At 37.5% G+C, this 17,264-nt stretch overlaps 1 protein-coding gene across 4 annotated transcripts in view; it reads left to right on the top strand.

The window, feature by feature from the left end:
• The window catches only part of POLA1 (DNA polymerase alpha 1, catalytic subunit), a 208,126-nt gene that overhangs the window by 165,464 nt on the left and 25,398 nt on the right, over positions 1–17,264 (top strand). The gene's annotated exons all lie outside the window — the stretch shown is intronic.

Here is a 17,264-nt window from a genome sequence, read left to right as displayed (position 1 = left end):
GTGTTATTCATCTTGGAGTGTTCTTCTATAAAAAGAAATAATTTTCAATTACTAGAGATTCAAGACATAAATGTGTTTCCCACCATAGTTTGAAAGAATTCATGTCTTCTCTCATTCCGAACCTTGAGATTTCGCTACTAGTTCACTTGCATTTTCTATACTTGCCTCTTCAAAATACAGAACCTTAATTACAGAACAGATTTTGTTTGTTCAGCTATTTATAGTGAAGGTCCATAATATTTATTGAAATGGAATCTAAAATAATAATTGTGAAATCAGTGGGAGTTCAAAAAGACATCTAAGCTGCTCCCTCTGCCTGAAAGAGGATCAATACCATAGCCTACTTTTTAAAGATAGGCTAAATTTAAAAATCCTGTGGTGATGCAGCTTCTACAACTTGTCAAGTTTTACACCCAGTTTCTTCTGGTGCTTCACTGTGCTTAGTATAGAGAGCTCTTCTTTATATCCAGGGTGAATTTTACTTTGTGAAGCTTATTCTGTGCACGATGGGTGATAAACTCTCGAAGAGAATAGTCTTACATTTTTAAAACCTGGATGCTATCTTCTACATCGCTTTCAACTACTAACCCAAATGTTTTTGAGCAAGAGGGGGAGAGTTTTCCACTTGTCTGCATGTTTGGTTTTGTGTTGTTTTTTATAGACCTTCAATAGGTCAGATCAATTAGAGTGGAATACAGCAGAAGGATTAATTAACATGTTTTGCAGACTGTTCTTCTGTTTATTTATGCCAGTATGGTGTTTACAATATTTGCAACATTGTTCACTCATGTTTTATTTGTGATCTACTGTAATCATTATATACTGTTGTTGGTCCATCTTTTCCTGCTAAGAATCAGAAATAAGCTGATTGGTTTGCATGATGTTTTTTTGTTTCGGTGACTGGTGAAGTTAGCTGTCAGTTATACCATGCAGGCATACCTGGATTATATAGTTATGGGTCTTTAGTCCCATTCTTAATAGTAGCATTTATCCTCCAAATAAATGTTTCCATTCATCTGGAAGTTTAAGGTCTGTTATAATGATACAGTTTAATATGTTAACTTTGTGATACAGTGCAAGGTTCTTAGCTGTCATACTACACAAAGTGAAATTCTGAATTCCTTTGCTGTCTTTCTAAATTAGGAACTGTTGCACAGTTAGTATCAGGTCAAAAACCAACTTAATTTTCAATTAAAAAGTGCTCCGACTAGTAACATACTCAAAATGTTTTCAGCACTTTTCTCACGCTTAGTTTTTCAAAGCTGGGTTGTGGATTTAGTCAGACATTGCTACTTAGGTGAACAGTCAGAGCAATAAGAAGCAGCAGGAATAGCAAAGTAGTAGCATCCTGTGTTCGTTTGGATGAGAAAAGGATAGGTAAACTATCAGTGATTTTAAACATGTGATGTTTAAATACAGGAGTATGCTTGCTCTGTACGCCTTAACTTCAGAAATGGAAACCAATGTATTTTTATGGCTGTGTCATCAGGAGATCAAAATAGAGTACAGTAAGCTTTATATCATTATTCCATTCAAATATTGGTATTGTTAAATATTCAAAGTTATTACTGTTTTCATTTTGCTTCTACAGTAAAATGAAAACCTTTAAAAATGAAGAGAAATGGAGCCCACATAAAGTCAGTACAGCTACTCTGCCTCGCGCAGATGTCTGTAGTTCAGTTCCCCCTCCTGGCATTAAACAGATGATAAGGATGCTGCAGTCTCCTTATTCACAATGACTACAGCATTATTCCAAAAGCATTAATATCTCTGAGGGCTGCAATTTTTTTTAGAGAAACAGAATCCTGGTCATAGGATTTTTTCTGTTCCATACTGTAGACTGGGGCTGAAAGCCACCACCTTTCCACCATCCTGTTTCGAAGAGAGGGAAGGTCACAAATGTTGTTTGCAAGGCATTTAAGTATTTCAGAGACAGAAATTGCAAAGATGCTGCTGTGGTATATTCTTTCCCAGAATGTTTTCAACTGTTGAGCCCATGGTTGTTGGATTCTGAAAAGTCTGGACGTATCTGTTTAAAGGGTAAGCAGAAGAAAGTGAGGATGGGAGGAAGATAACTTTGGGAAAAGTGGCTAAATGTTCCTGTTTGTTAGGAGGACCTACATCTTCAAAGTATGTGCCGCTCTGTGGAAACAGGATATGGTTGTTTTGATCATGTACTTCTGGACTGCAGTTTTGTAAAACCAAATGGCTAGTCAGAGGGTATTTTCACACTTTTATCACAGCTTTATGTGTGCCTCACTTCCATGCAGACACCAAAAGCGCCTAGTTTACTTTATGGATGAATAAACTGCAAAATTATGTTGGGAACAATGAAAGTCTTCTAGGCTGTTAGACCTAGGCATGAAAAAAAAAATCAGCTCTGAATATTTGTGTGAGCCCTATCATTTCAGTGCTGGGTGTTTTCTCCCCTCTATGTTCATAGCTTGGTGTGCCAAGTAGCTGGCTGAAGTGATTTTTTTTTTTTTAATGGAAGATTTTTTTGTAACTCTTTGAAAGAAGACAGTTTACGATGGGGCTGATGGTAGAGCTGCTTGTCAGGGTGGTTTAACGTCTGTCCTCCTGTCAGCTGGTGACGGTGAGACTGAGAGACACGGACTAACTGCCTTCAGCGTTGAAAGGATGGGCCTGAGCAAGGAGGCGTTCCTGCTCTGAGATACAGCATGGAGGTTCAGTCAGATAAAGGGGGGAGAGCAGATGTGAGATGGAGCTGGAAGGAGTGTATTGTATGTGAAACTAGTGTAGGGAAATGGAGACTTCCAGCATCAGAACAATTTGCCCCATTTTTATCAATATACAGGCAGGAAGACTACAAAAAAGTACTTGTTGCAATAAATAAGAAAGGGGATATAGTTATCTACGTGAGCTTTCCAGGGGAAGATAAGGAGAAATCATATAAATAACCTACGTGCATATGTGTATGTGCATTTATTTTTAAGATGGCAACAGCTGAAACCTGGCATATCTCTTTTCAAAGAGTACAGTTCGATAAACAAAGCATTTCTGTTTGCGTCACATCTCCAGACACTATAGCTAAGTTTGCTATAGTGAACTTTACATCCAAGCAAACAAATGCTCCTCTGCACGTTTGCTGTCAAGTACTTTGTCTTCCAATCATGTTGTTTTGAAGAGATTGTAAAATAATAATTTTCAAGAATTTAATCTTTGAGTATATCTTCAAAAGCACTTGTTCATTTTTCCTTAAGGTGTTGTTTTGAAGAGGAAGATTTCTGAACATTTTTTTTTAAATTTGAGTCACCGTTTCTTGAGTATTTTTAAATCTCACTAACTTTTTTGAAAGCAAAAACTATTGAAAATTATTCACTGTAGGTTTTTTTGACCCTTTTGAAGTAATGTATGGGCAGTTAGCTGATCTTTAAATCTTAAGTTATCCTCCCATAATGATCATAACTTTTTTTTATTACCAGTTGGACGTTTTTAATGTCTTAAGTGTAGCTTTTTCTCCATTTTATACCTGCTTGCGTGGTCTTTTCGTTAAATCTACAAAACCTAAGTAAACCCCATTACACTGTACATTTCTATAACCCTTTCTCTGAGCACAAAGCTTAATGTGTTCTGACACCTCTCTTGGAGTTACGAATTGTTGAGTTATTTTCTCTGCTTGTGAATGAAATAAATGGAAATAATGAGTTAAAACAGTTAAGATATGTCCACAGCATGGGAAATCTGTGGCATATGACAGGAGTGCATTTACTGTAGCTCATACCACTAATAAAATCGTTTTGATTAATGAAGACTTTTTTTCCATGCACATTGTATTAATGTTGCAGGTGGGATGAAGTAGCGGCTTAACTAACTTCTGACTCATGAATTGGAATGCTTATTTGACCTTTTCAAATAAATATCCTGCTGCTCCTTATAGATACTTTTTTTCCCCTGTATGTGGGAAAAACAGAAGTATCTTCTCATGTACACTTCAAGATTTTTTTCCTACTTAAGTATATAGATACATGCCAACTTGTTATAACCTATGCAGTGGTGTAGTCTATCTAGTGTCATCTGCCTCCTTTATCAGTTTTCTTGTGAGTTTCTCTAAACAGAAAATATTTTTTAAAGCTCTTTTTATTTCACTGTTTCTTTTTTATCTGCAACTCTCTGACGTTTTCCTTATAGAGACCTTTATCTTTCTGGTTCCATCTCTTGATAAAGTTTGGGGTTGGTTTTTTATGTGGGGCAGTTCTGTTGTTACTGTTAAAGGCAAGTCAGAAGTGACAAGGCTTCTTCTAATGACTACTGCTTCTCACAGCAGTAAGCTCGTTTCTGTAGTGGAAAGTGCAAGACTAGCATGTTTTTCCTTTTAGAAGACCCTTAAGTTTGATGGATCTGGCAGTGTACTCAAAAAAAAAAAAAAATCCTGTCTTTTAGATACCAGAATTCTGACATCGATGCTAATTTTTTTTAAATTATTTTAGTAGAAATTGGAAATACAAATATAAACAATTTAACTCTGTATAATCCATTCAGTATACATGTGCCTAGACATCAGAAGGATAATGTAAAGCTAAGGCTTTAAAGAGATTTAAAAAAAGATACAATTATCTGTATGATTTTTAAGTCTCATAAGAAATGTATTTTAGAACTTGCCAGTGATGGCTCATAATCACTTTGATATTTTGAGGAAAATGGTAGCTTTAAACAGATGATACAGAATTTATTTTTAAAAATGTATTGTGCTTATACAGTTGATGGCTTTTATTTCCATAATGTTTTTTACTACATAATTATACATCTTAATTACGTAATTACCGTCATAATTATTATGTAATTACATGTAGTTCCACTAATTACAAAATCAGGAAGTGTAATTATCTACTAAAAACTTTCTGAAATCTTATTTGTTCACTAGAGATTATTTAAAAGACCAGTGACCTACTGAAGATGGTGTACAGTGTTGTACATAATACCAGCTCTCCTTTCGCCTTTCTTCATGGCCAGAACAGTTTGAGAGGGTTGTGGAAGGACTTGCATGTCTTTAATTATGATTTCCCTTAAAATTAGGTTGGAAACCTTGACTGTATTGCCTGCAAATTTGGAGCCTCTTAATTTTTGTCATTGCTACCTTATATCTTTAAAGATTCTGTAGCTGAACTTCCAGAAAGTTGCATAGTTTCAGTTAACACTTTCGTAACTTTATTATTTGTATTTTGGTTGAGAGTATCTGGTTCAGGTATCTACTGTCAGCTATAAAGATGCTTGGAAAAGTATTGTTTATGGCCGTGTATATGTGGGGTGAAACCTTAACTCCACAAAAGATAGGGAGAATGCAGCTGATTTCTCACGGGCCAAAGATTTCTTTTATTGAGTAAAACTGCTTTTTTAAAGTTTATTTTCCCGTATCGAAATATGTTCATGTCTGTATACTGATTTATTACTTACTATTGCACATACTTGGTTATAAATTTGTGTAACCGTGCAGTTTGAAACCAAAAATGGTTTACTCCATGTTAGAGAAGAGAAAATTGATATTCAGGACATTTTATGGTTCTTTTGCCCTGATACTTTCTTAAAACTGGGCAGATAGAGAATCTGTTTTCTACATATTAAATAAGTCATGTGCTACCTTTGGTAGATTGAATGAAGAGAGTAAAGTGTTAGATTCAGTGATTTTTTTTTTTTTTATTCTGTAACAGTGATGTAGAAAAATGACATCAGAAATACAAAGCTTTCTGTCACACTCTTCGTGACAGCGAGCATGCTTTTATTATGTCACAGTATTAAAGGAAACCACCAAAAGGAAAATACTTTCAGTAACAGAAAACAGAATTCATGTGAAAGGGATGATGTAAAAAAATGATCACAATTTGTGATACAAATAAAAAGGAAGAAAATTGTAATCTCTGTGTCTGAAGGGAAAAGGCGAAATAGAAACATGCAGAAAATGGGTTACTGGAATATTGAAATTTCTGTGGAACGCCTCAAGAATTAATACTGCATTGCACATGTATCGGTGCGTAATTTTTCTGTGCTTATTACGTAAGGCAACTGTTTTACTGTGTACTTGACAAAAGCTATTTTAAGCTCCCAAACTTGGCCTGGGTCCGCAGGTGACGTGAATCTGTCATCTTCTTGATGTTAAATGTAATTACCTCTACCCGCATCCGCTAAGCATACAAGTCCTAAGGAGAATTTGCCTCCAAACCAGTTTGAATTATATTGACCTTTAAAAGAAACACATAGAGTCATTATTTGTGAAAACAGGATCCTTAGTTGATCTCCAAGATTTAAATTAATGCTGCAAATAAAATTATTTTAATTATTATACTTACTGAAGTATAATAGCTGCACAGGAGACATTTCTTTTCAAATATCTTTCTGTATCCTTAACAAACAAAGGATTTATATCAAAGACATGATAAAAACATAGTTACGCTCTTTTCTCTAAGAAATGGATGGAGATAAATTCTTCTCTTTATTAAGAACTAGAAGGCCATGTAAAGAATAGCATAATGGAAAATACTTTTTTTTACTATTCCATAGGGGACATAAAAATGGTGCACGATATATGTATAAAAATGCAGCACAAGACAGGGAAGGGTCTAAATGCACCTTAAATTTGGTTTATTAAATCAAAAAATACTTCCCTTGATAAAGGAGTATTACACTTTTGTCATCACTCCATCAGAAAACTGAGGCGATATCCACCATTCCAGATTGATCTACTGGGGGGGAATGGAACTGAGCACTTGAAGCCATGTGTGTTACTGCCATGAGAGTAAAGAGCGCATGAGAGTACGTATTTGTTTGGAGTACATATTTCAGAAAAGCGCGTGCGAGCGCAGCCACCACCTCTTTGCCTCACAAGCCGTGCCTCTAGTTGCACAGTTTTTGAGTCCCTCTCTCAGCAAAGCCACGCTCATTCCATAACAAAGAGCAGCTCTGCAAGAAGCAAAGAAAGAGAACTACCTATTTTTTTGTTTTCAATTATTTCAAGGATCATCTCTTCATAACAATCCAACTACCAAATTTCATGTTTCAGGCCGGTATAGTTCCATATTGTTCTTTTGCGAACAAAGGAGTCTGCTGTGACAGGCCAAAACGTGGCTGAGCCTTGAAGAACAAACACAGCAGGAGGTTCTTCTGGCCTGGCGTGTCCCTCTCCTGTGAGGGGGCTCAGCTGGGTGAGAGGGGCGGCTGGTCGGGTTAGGGAGCTCTTTGTTTGTTTTTACCTAGCAGAAATGAGTTTGGAAGAAGTTGATTTGATCCTGCCAGGACTACAACTGTCAAATGCATATCAAAATGTTTTCCTATCTTATATTATTTAACTCAGAATATAATAATGTAATTATTTTGACATGAAAACGTTACATAGTGTGGTATTTCCACTTATCTTTAAATAGACATTTTTCACTTTGTGAGAGATGCATGCAGTAAGACAAAACAAAAAATGAATAAAAAGGAGTGAGTGACAGCCTAAGCTAGTTTATTTAGATGACAAAAACAAATAATATTTGACATTAATAGAATTTTACAGACTTGGAATTAAAACATTTAGCCACTTATGGCATTGTTTTATATTTCTGGTGTAACAATATATGTTGCATAAACAGCCAGCAGAACATAACAGTAGCACCTTTATCAGATTATTATTTTTCTTAGAAATTGTGCTACATATTTTGGGGGGAGAGCAAAGGAGCATTAAAGGAAACTTTACAAATATGTTTTCTTTTTATACTGTTCATAAATCATATACATGTGCAGTGACCTTAAATTAGACTTCTTTTGATTTTTAATTTTTTTTTTCCTAGAGCTGAGCCTGTAGTTTAAAACATCTTTAATGAAAAATAGTTAGTGGTAAGTGACCAAAACAAACAGAGTTAATACACTCACTAAGAGCATTAGCTGCCATGCCTTTAAACAGTAATGATAACTATAATAATCGAGACCTTGATGTGGAAAACTTTTATTTCATACTTTACATTTTGTATCATACAGGAATCAATGGATTTGAAATTTGTTATCATGCATGCAATTTCAGAATAACTTGACACACAATTCAATTGTTTCAAATATTACTTAATTTAGGAAGTCAATAGTGTAGCTTCTTGATTGGAAACAAGTATGTCCATAATTTTGCAAAAGCAACAGATACTGGAACGTAAAATGCATGCATTCAGTGAAGCACAACTACTGCAACTCTTCTGGTAGTTGCATTTAGAGAGAGAGAGAAAGAAAGAAAGAAAGAAAGAAAGATTCTTATCTGAAGGTTTAGTTTCTGAAAATCTGGATGCGAGTGTAAAAGCAGTATTTCTATTTGTTCCATTTCTGTTTTCCAAAGAATTATCAGCTGTTTCCCAGTTTAAGCCATACTTCAGATACCACAGTGAGGCAAGCAGCCATAAAGGCGACATGGTTATAAGGACACAGCAAAAAAATATTTGCTCAGTGTTTCTATAAAAGGGAAACTGTACTATTATTCAGAAATTACAGTGAAGTGTACATACCTTTTTGAACTTTTTAATATGATCTGACATCTCTGCTTCATTTTGATTTTATCGTATTGCTGCGGCAAACTTTAAATGTGACAAGTATCCAGCCAGGAGTTCCTATTTAGACAAAACATGCATTTTGTTTCAGTATTTAGTCTATTAACATGTGAGCAAGCCTGTGTTTTCTAGTAAGTAACAAAAAGGATCCTTTTTGTTCTATTATGGCATCTGACACTTGCGGGTTTTGTTACATACATATATTCTCTATCCTACAAGTGAATACCGATGCCGCACTGACCCATAGGGTCTAGATAACCAAATTGCTTTGTTTTAAGCTGTCTCTCCAGCACCCACTTTTGCCTGTGGCATCTGTGGGTTTCGAGGCACCTGTGATGTGGCTGGCTGCTGCTCTGACCGCTTCTCCATTTCCAGGTATCTCTGCTGACCTGGCAAAAAGTTCTCTCACTCATCTAGATCCTGGGTTTGCTCAGCTCTTCCAACATGAAGATACATTTCAGAAAGTGAAGATAGTTCAAGTTATGGTAGCCACTGTAAAATATTTGTCTTAAACTCTAGTATAGTACGTAATACGTGTAGTATAAGAGAGCGGGTTTGATGGCAACAGCTCATCACCTGCAGTCCCAGTGCATTGGTGCATTCTGCTTTTCCTTCTTTCAGTCCTATTAACTGCCTTTTAGGGGGAAAATATGATCATCAGGATTTTTTTTTTTTTTTTTTTTTTTTTTGAGAAATGATAGGCATGCTGGGCTTTCAGGAGCCCTCATCTTCACACTTTTTTTTTTTTTTTTTAATAGTCTTACTATTTAGAGATCCTTTGGAAATAGCTTTCAGTTTCCTGCTGCCATCAGTGTCGAGTGTCACCTGCTGCACGTTTTAGATCCCCGTCCTTCCAGGGACTGAGGTGCTGGCACTTTGCTGGCACCGAAGCTCTAGGTCTGCCATTGAGTTAGCATCCTTCACCAAATAATAGATGTGAAAGGACAGTAACAGTACATTCAGGCTTTACAAAGGTTTCATGAGGATAAATGACAAAGGGGTAAGATACAACGACAGATTACCACAGGGTAAGATAAACAGCTAATTGCCGTGGTAAAGCCTTACATTGCACATTCATACATTAGGATGCCTGTCAGGTACTTGTCTGTGCGCCCGTACCCTGACTGTAGAAACAATGTTAGTGGTTCAGCATTACACTTCAAAAATTATGTTGCACTTTGAGAGGATTGGAGTTGCAGAGGATTTTTTGTAACATAGCGATTATAGAGTAAACCTTTCTTTTTCATGGAAGAGGAAAGGGTTGTGGGTTTATTTGTTTGGTCTTTGCTTCTTAAGAGACAGGTAAAGAACTTCCAGTTGTCACATCAAAATCCATGGCACTATGTTGGTACCATAATCAAGAGCCCAACAAACTATTAACACTAAGGTAACTTTTTCTTAGGCTGTTGTAAGGATTTGGGGGGAGGGGGGGGGATTTGTTGAACAGGTTGTATTTTATAAAGGAAAGGATAAATACCTGTTCTGAATTACACAAGAAAAGAGCATTAGTGCAAAACTAGTGCAAAAGAATAAGGACATAAAAGAACAAACCAGATGTATGAAGTGAATTTGTTAAAAAACAATCGTAAAACTCACAATACATAAAATGTGGGGGAAAGTCTTGAGAAGTAGAAATGTTGAAGGATTTGGAGATGCAACAATGAAACTAATTTACAGTACGGCTTGACAGTGAAATAGTTCATTGCAAAATGTAGCCTTTATTTTTATGGGTTGTTTGAACCCAATGAGGTTACAGTTAGGTCCTGCATTTCCAGTAGGAGCTCCCCAAACTTTGGATTTCATTACGGTTATACTTGTCATCCTGTGAGAAGTTTCTCTTGGTTAGGGAAGTGTTAAAGAAGATCTGTTGTATGTATTATTGAAAACCATTGCATGATCATAGTCAGAAACCTTACATTGGCATTACTCATCTCTGAAAGAATTCTAGAGTTCGAGTTGTTTGAAAAGTGGTCATTTTGTATCATCTTGTTCTGGATGTGGAAACGGGGGAAGGCAAAAAGTCTGTGGAAAAGTATGTGGTAAAGAATTCAGGTTTATCATCCTCTAAACATAAAATACAATTTGGGAGGAAATATCTCTTTGCAGAAATCAGCAGTTTTACAGATGGAGTACATCCTTCTTGGGAAGTTTCTTCAGCAGTTGCAAGCTGATGTTTTTGAAACGTCTGGAGTAGGCCAGCATTTCTGTTGAATAGTACATTTTTGAAGGCCATTATTATGATAAACCAAGTTCTTAGCATAATTCAAATTAGTATATATACTTTGCTTTTAAAAATTGAGTTCTTTTGCAGACTGTGAACTAGAAACGACACTCAGGAAAAAAGATACTGTTTAACTTACACAGAAATTTTTACATTTAAGACTTTTTAACAATGTGGGTGCTTTGTGTCACCAACTGGGTCTAACTAAGAGAGGTCCAAGGAATTCCTGAAGGTCAAACAAACTTTTCATTATAAGGCAAAGCTCTCTAGTGCAATATATCCCAATTATAAAGATAATATAAATCACACCAATAACAGGCCTTTTATATAGCAAGAAGCCACCCTTATCTCTTCAGCTGATACACATTGCCTTTAAAAAAAGCAAGAGTGATGGGTTAGGCAATAGCAGTGAGCTGAGGAATGAGTGGGGGTACACATAAAGGTTTTCCTCCCTTTGGAGGAAATCCATCTGATGCTTTGATAGATGCAAAGTAGGGAGAGGAGTGAACAGAAGATCCTTCATCTTTCCACGGGTAAGATTTTCTACTTGGCCACAGATGATCCACACTGGATATGCCTTCCAAAGCAGTGTGTATGTGGTGATATTTGACACAAATTTTGTCACTCGCACTACCTGTGCAACAGTGAGGTTCTAGTACAGATGAAAACTGAATACTCCTAAAATATGAAATAGCTCAAAAAGCTGAAGGGTCACAGTTCAGTGAAGTGACCAAGAGACTGCATACATCTCCCCTCTCTACTGGCAATGATGATATGCCTCACTAAGATTTTTCTGGTGTCAGCACTGTAAGAAGTGATGCTTTGTATGAACACAAGAGAGGTGAAATCTACTTCTGCACAGAAGATACCAGTTCAGTCTTAGCAAGAGTATCACAGAACGACTGAGGCAAGGAGGCGCCTCCGGAGATCATGTAGTCCAACACCCTGCTCAGAGCAGGGTCAGCTACAGCAGGTTACTCGAGGCCATGTACACTTGGCTTTTGAGTATTTCTATGGATGGAGACTCCGCAGCTTCTCTGGGAAACCTGTCCCACCATTTGAGCACCCTTGCAGTAAAAAAGGACAGTATTATGTTTACCTGGAATTTCTTGTATTTCAGTTTGTGTGTGCTGCATGTCATTTCGTCTCTGGGCACTGCAGAGAGGAGTCTTGCTCCATCTTCTTTACTACCCATATCAGGTGTTTTTATAAATTGATGAGGTCCCCTGCCTTGAACCTTCTTTTCTCCAGGACCGAGCAGTCCCAGGTCTCTCAGCCTCTCCTTGTATGCTGGATGCTCTAATTATATTTACATATGTATATGTAATTATATTTACAGCCCTTTGTTGGACTCGCTCCAGTAAGCCCATGTCTGTCTTGTACTGGGAAGCCCAGAGCTGGACACAGCACTTCAGGTGTGGCCTCACCAGTGCTGAGTACAGGGGAAGGATCACCTCCCTCGACCTGCTGGTGATGCTCTGCCTAATGTAGCCCAGGGTGCTGTTGGCCACCTTTGCTGCAAGGGCTCATTGCTGGCTCACGTTCAGCTTGTTATACAGGTACTTGAGTATATAGGTACTGTGTGAACAGGGGCTCTGCTGTTCTCTTACTGCCTACATAAAGCAAAGCAGGCATTCCACACTATATGTTACTAGTGGAGAAGACTCCCTGCGAAGGAATGCACTTCATCTCCACTGGCTTTGAGGTTTCAAAGTTCAAGCATTTGCGTGTGAATTTATCAGTCCATGCTCCACTGTGTAGCCAAGAGAATTGGGCAGTTCCAGGACGTGACTCATCTAATCTCATCTATACTGGGCTGGTTTGGATCACACCTGAGAAATGCCTCCTCTCTGCTTCATTGGTTGTAAAGGAGACTCAGAGTGGCTAGTTCAGATCTAGAAGGTGATATTTCTGAAAAAGTTATACCAGAGACATAGTCCATGAATTCGCCATGTTGGATGCCAAATGTGGAAAATTATTAGGTACAGCACTCCAGTCACCTCAAGGGTTTTCATCAAAGAATAAAAAATAACGTTTCCTTTGTCCTTCTACAGTTATAACCTCTGCTGACTAAAGCAAAGTGAGAAGAGCCTGTTACTCTGAAATAAACCACTTTTTCATCCCAGAATAACCTATTTCTAAAGTGAACATAGCTAATTGTAAAGATTTGGGGAAAGTCATCTAGTCATAGAATCACAGAATGGTTTGTGTTGGAAGGGACCTCAAAGATCATCTAGTACCAACCCCCCTGCCATGGGCAGGGACACCCTCCACTAGACCAGGTTGCCCAAAGCCTTGTCATAACCGTTGACCGTGAGGAGGCAGAATTCCATAACTCCCACCACTCCTTCAGCTAAATCTGTTGTGAGGTCTGCAAACCAGCCTGTTAAAAATCACTTTCAGAACAGAGTTCTGCCTTCTGTCACAGGAGCAGACTGTTGTTTTGTGGTTATTTGTAGAGAAGCGGAGGGTGTAATTCTTCTAAGCCCCTACTGTTTTTCAAAGGGACAAATCCACAGACTAAACTTCTTGTATGGGGTCATTTGGAAATTAATTTACAATCTTCAAGGTGAATAGCTATTATCTATTAATAGCTATTCTTTACCCACAAGAGATTTCAGCAGTTAAAAGCCAACTCTATCAACCTCTGCTTTTTCATATTCAGTAAATACAGGGATTTTGATAACTCCAGACAAAGTTATACCAAGGAGGAGTTTAATATTCTACAGATCATAGCACATATTCTTTCATCTTTCTGTTTGAATGTCAAGCATGAAAAAGGAAAAAATACATTTACAAAGTTGATTTAAGAAGGCCATTTAAAATATATTTCCTTACAGCAGAGCAGCCTTGGATGATCCATCATTTTACTTGTAGACCCTCTTGAAGGAGGGTGGAAGACAAAAGGCACGCACGGATTTGTAAGTGTATCAAGTTAGTACACCAAGATCAAAGGCTATCTCTGCATGAGGGACTTTGCACATTCTCTTCCAGATCAGCTGCAACATCAAGGACAGGAAAATCTGCGAAGCATTTTGTTCGCTATGTGTTCAATCTCCTGTCATCTGCTAATGCAGTCTTTGTCAGAAAGTACTTAATGTTGTGGTACCCAAGTAACCTGCTTCCCTGTTTCACGTCCATTGTTCTGCTGAATACGTATCTCCTGTATTCCCTGTTTGAAATTGCTGACTTTTCATAAATTGGAGGTGATCGGCAGGCATGCTTCCCTAGGGAGGAGTAAGAAAAAAAAAATGTATTGATATCCTAGTCGTGGGGCTGGTTGCATCAACGGGACAGAGTATATTGTGTCCTTGATGTATTATTGGCAGCTGAGCCTGTGACCTCTCACTATTTTCAGAATGGCCTGTCTTATGTTGCCATTGAAGGGCAGGATAGAGGATACAAATCCTTGCAGGTCATATGGGTGGGGGTCTTCAAAGAGAGAGAATGTGCTCGTGCCTGTATCCGAATAGCTGCGGGTATGTGTTTTGTGCATTTCTGTAATGTCTTGTGGATGAATTAGCAGGATTCGGGAGGAGCACACAGGGAGAAACGGGAAAAGAAGTGGTTTAAAAAGTTTAAAAATGTTTGGTTTTCATTTTCTTTTGAATTTGGCCAACATGTTAAAACAGAATAATGCATTTCTTAGTGTGACTGTACACTAGGTTAGAACAGGGGTGGTGCTCCCGAGTGCTGAACTCAGGTCATTCTTCATCCCAACTGTGTTTTCGCAGTGGTGCAAGTTAAAGTTAGCTGGGAGTAGTTTGCCACGTTTGCTTTGTGAAAAGCTTGCTTTTCAGGAAGTTTGCCCCAGTTACTTTCCTGAGGAAGGTATAAGCTTCACCAGGAGTGAACAGCAGTTACTTGGTGGCTTTCATGTGCATTTTGCAAAGTATGACTAATTATTTCTTGGATTCCTTCACCTTTGATAAAGTCTAATTAAATTAGGAACAGGTAACACAAGTTTGCCAGCAATGGCTTCTTTTTTCCCACCATTAATCTCATACCGGTGAGGATGACCACACTGAAAGCGTTCCCTTGCAGTGAGCATGCAGGACCATGTCAAGGAATGGTAACGGTGGAGTATTTCAACTCTTGTCGCTCTCTGTCCTGTGACAGGGGAAAAGATATCCCTCTTTCAGTGTGTGCTGGCACAGTTCTTGCATATCATTTGCACTGGTAACGTACAGATTTTGTATACCAACATCTGTAAACCAGTGGGTACCAGGGAATTGGGTGTTCCCGGTCCCAGATACTAGTGGTAATGAACATCAGGTCACTGTAACACCAACAACTCACAAAGGCAGCTGTTTTCTGAGGAAGTTTGACTCTATAATGCACAGAAGTTTTCTAAGGGGGAGTAAGTACTTATTAACAACTAGTCTGACAGGAAAAAAGGGGAAAGTTAAAGTTTAAAAACGAGAAAAAATAAAGGTGGGTTTTTTTTAAATTCTGTATTAGTAAAGCACATGAGTGTACCCAGGAAGAGCAGTATGTTGGCAGTTTCTTCTATTTTAATACATAGCTTGAAGGTGTGTAGACAGTTACTGTGTACCTATAGGTATGGGTCCTCTGCAAGCAAGCACTGCAATATTTTGATGATGTTCTTCTAGATGATGATGTAAGACTCCTCTGCACATAGTCTGAAAGAATCCTGTGTTGGGTAGCCATTCCATAAATTTATCTAAGCAGCCAGTTTCTGTGGGATTTTTTTTTTCTGGAATTATGTATATCACTAAGAATTATTCATTTGTCTTGCTCCTTATAGTCAGGTAAACATTTATTTTAAGGTGGGCAGAGGTTTATTAAATGTTTTTATTTTTGGAGTATAGTGTGTTCCCTTTCCAGATAGAAAGGAGATAGACTTCTTTTTCATCTTACCTTTTTTTTTTTTCTGGTGCTTTGGGGATGTGTTTTGCTTCCTAATGTGTAAAATATTGTGTGGGAAGTAGGTGAAGGTGAGTAAGGTTGGAAATGACAGTGAGTTAGATCTCAGACATTTGAGACTGTCACAAAAGCTCAAATTCAAAAAATGTGTTGTTATAATGTTGATATGTAGCTAACAGTCTACAGCTTAACTTGGGATAAAGTTCGCTGTTATCAAATACTTGAACAAAAAGTCATGAGTAAGTTGTGCCAAGTGTTTATTAAATATAGATTTATCTGTTAGTATTTCAAGCCTTTTTGGATGAAATACCTCATGTGGTGGTTGTTCTTTGACCAAGGGTGTGGGCTTTGTGGTTTCATCATAAGCAAAATAAAGCAACGGTATTTAATTCTAGCCACATGCTTCATCCAAAACTAGATCACAAACGGAATTTTTATTTTGTTTATAGTTGATCTTCCATGCAGCAGCAGATGCTTTAGTCTGTTGTCATCTCCCCTGTTTTAGTGACTGTTTTTGACAGAGCAATTTGCTTTCAGGTGTCTTGTTTTACTTTTGCGTATGCTGTCCTTATTCCTGATGTTGTGGGAAAGTCATTTCCTCAAATCAGCAATGGTAACAATTTGAGTAAGTAAATGGCAATTGAATTCCAAGTCTTCCAACAGCGCTGATGTGCTGATATACCAGATCATCATTCTCCAGAAAAGCCTTGTCTACCAGTCATCTCCTGTTACAATCTAAGATATGTTTTGGGTAATTCTGCTTGATTTGAAACACTTTCAAAAATTTGCACTCATACAGATGCTAATTAGTGATTGACTGAATGGATGCAGTCTGGTAAGGTGCTGTTCCATTTGTAAGTTAGCTTCAGTCTCATTAATCAGAATCAGGTTCAGTAGCTTCTGGAAAAAATTTCTCAGCCAGAGAAAAACGTGCAGCCTCCAGGACCGAAATCCACAAAGTTAAGGTATGCCAAGCATGACAGATACGATAGATAAGACCACATTGCTCTCAGTGTTTTTTTGCATGGGAAATAATGAGATCTGTGTATTTTTAATTACGTGAATTACATGGGAGCTCGTTCTGCTTTTGAAAGTGTGTGTTCTTTGCATATGACAGGCTTTATACTAAGTTATTAGTAATCTGTGGACTTATTTGATTGCAGTCAAATATGCATATTTAATATGTGCAAGAACTCATAAAAGCCATTTAAATATGAAATACAATTGAAACACCTCATAAAGAGCAGTCAAACCTATGAAGTCAAGTTACAACGAGTTATTGCTGTTAGCACACCACCCGACTGCACCTTTTTATTAGAGATTTGACCTTTCTATTTGCATTTTCTGGATTTGTGGTTTTAAGCAATAACTTGATGTGTAAGATGCTTTTACAAGGAGAATTTCTTTCTACTAGCCTTCTTTTAATACTGGAGGGCTTTGAATATTTTAAGAGTTTCTGGTTGTGTAAAAACCGATTAATTGCTTTTGAAAGCAGGCTGTGTTACCAGCTGTTGATAGGTCTGCTTACATCTCTTTTCAGTGTTTTTGTGAACAACTGATCAAATTAGATTCGTCACTCGTAGCTTGTGGTGATTTTAAATTGAAATGGAATATATTAAAGCAGCCAACCACGC

This window comes from Grus americana, chromosome 1 (assembly GCF_028858705.1).
Source record: "Grus americana isolate bGruAme1 chromosome 1, bGruAme1.mat, whole genome shotgun sequence".
NCBI classification, from domain to species: domain Eukaryota; kingdom Metazoa; phylum Chordata; class Aves; order Gruiformes; family Gruidae; genus Grus; species Grus americana.
The sequence above is the reverse complement of the archived record's forward strand: the minus strand, read 5'-3'. Positions and strand labels throughout refer to the sequence as shown.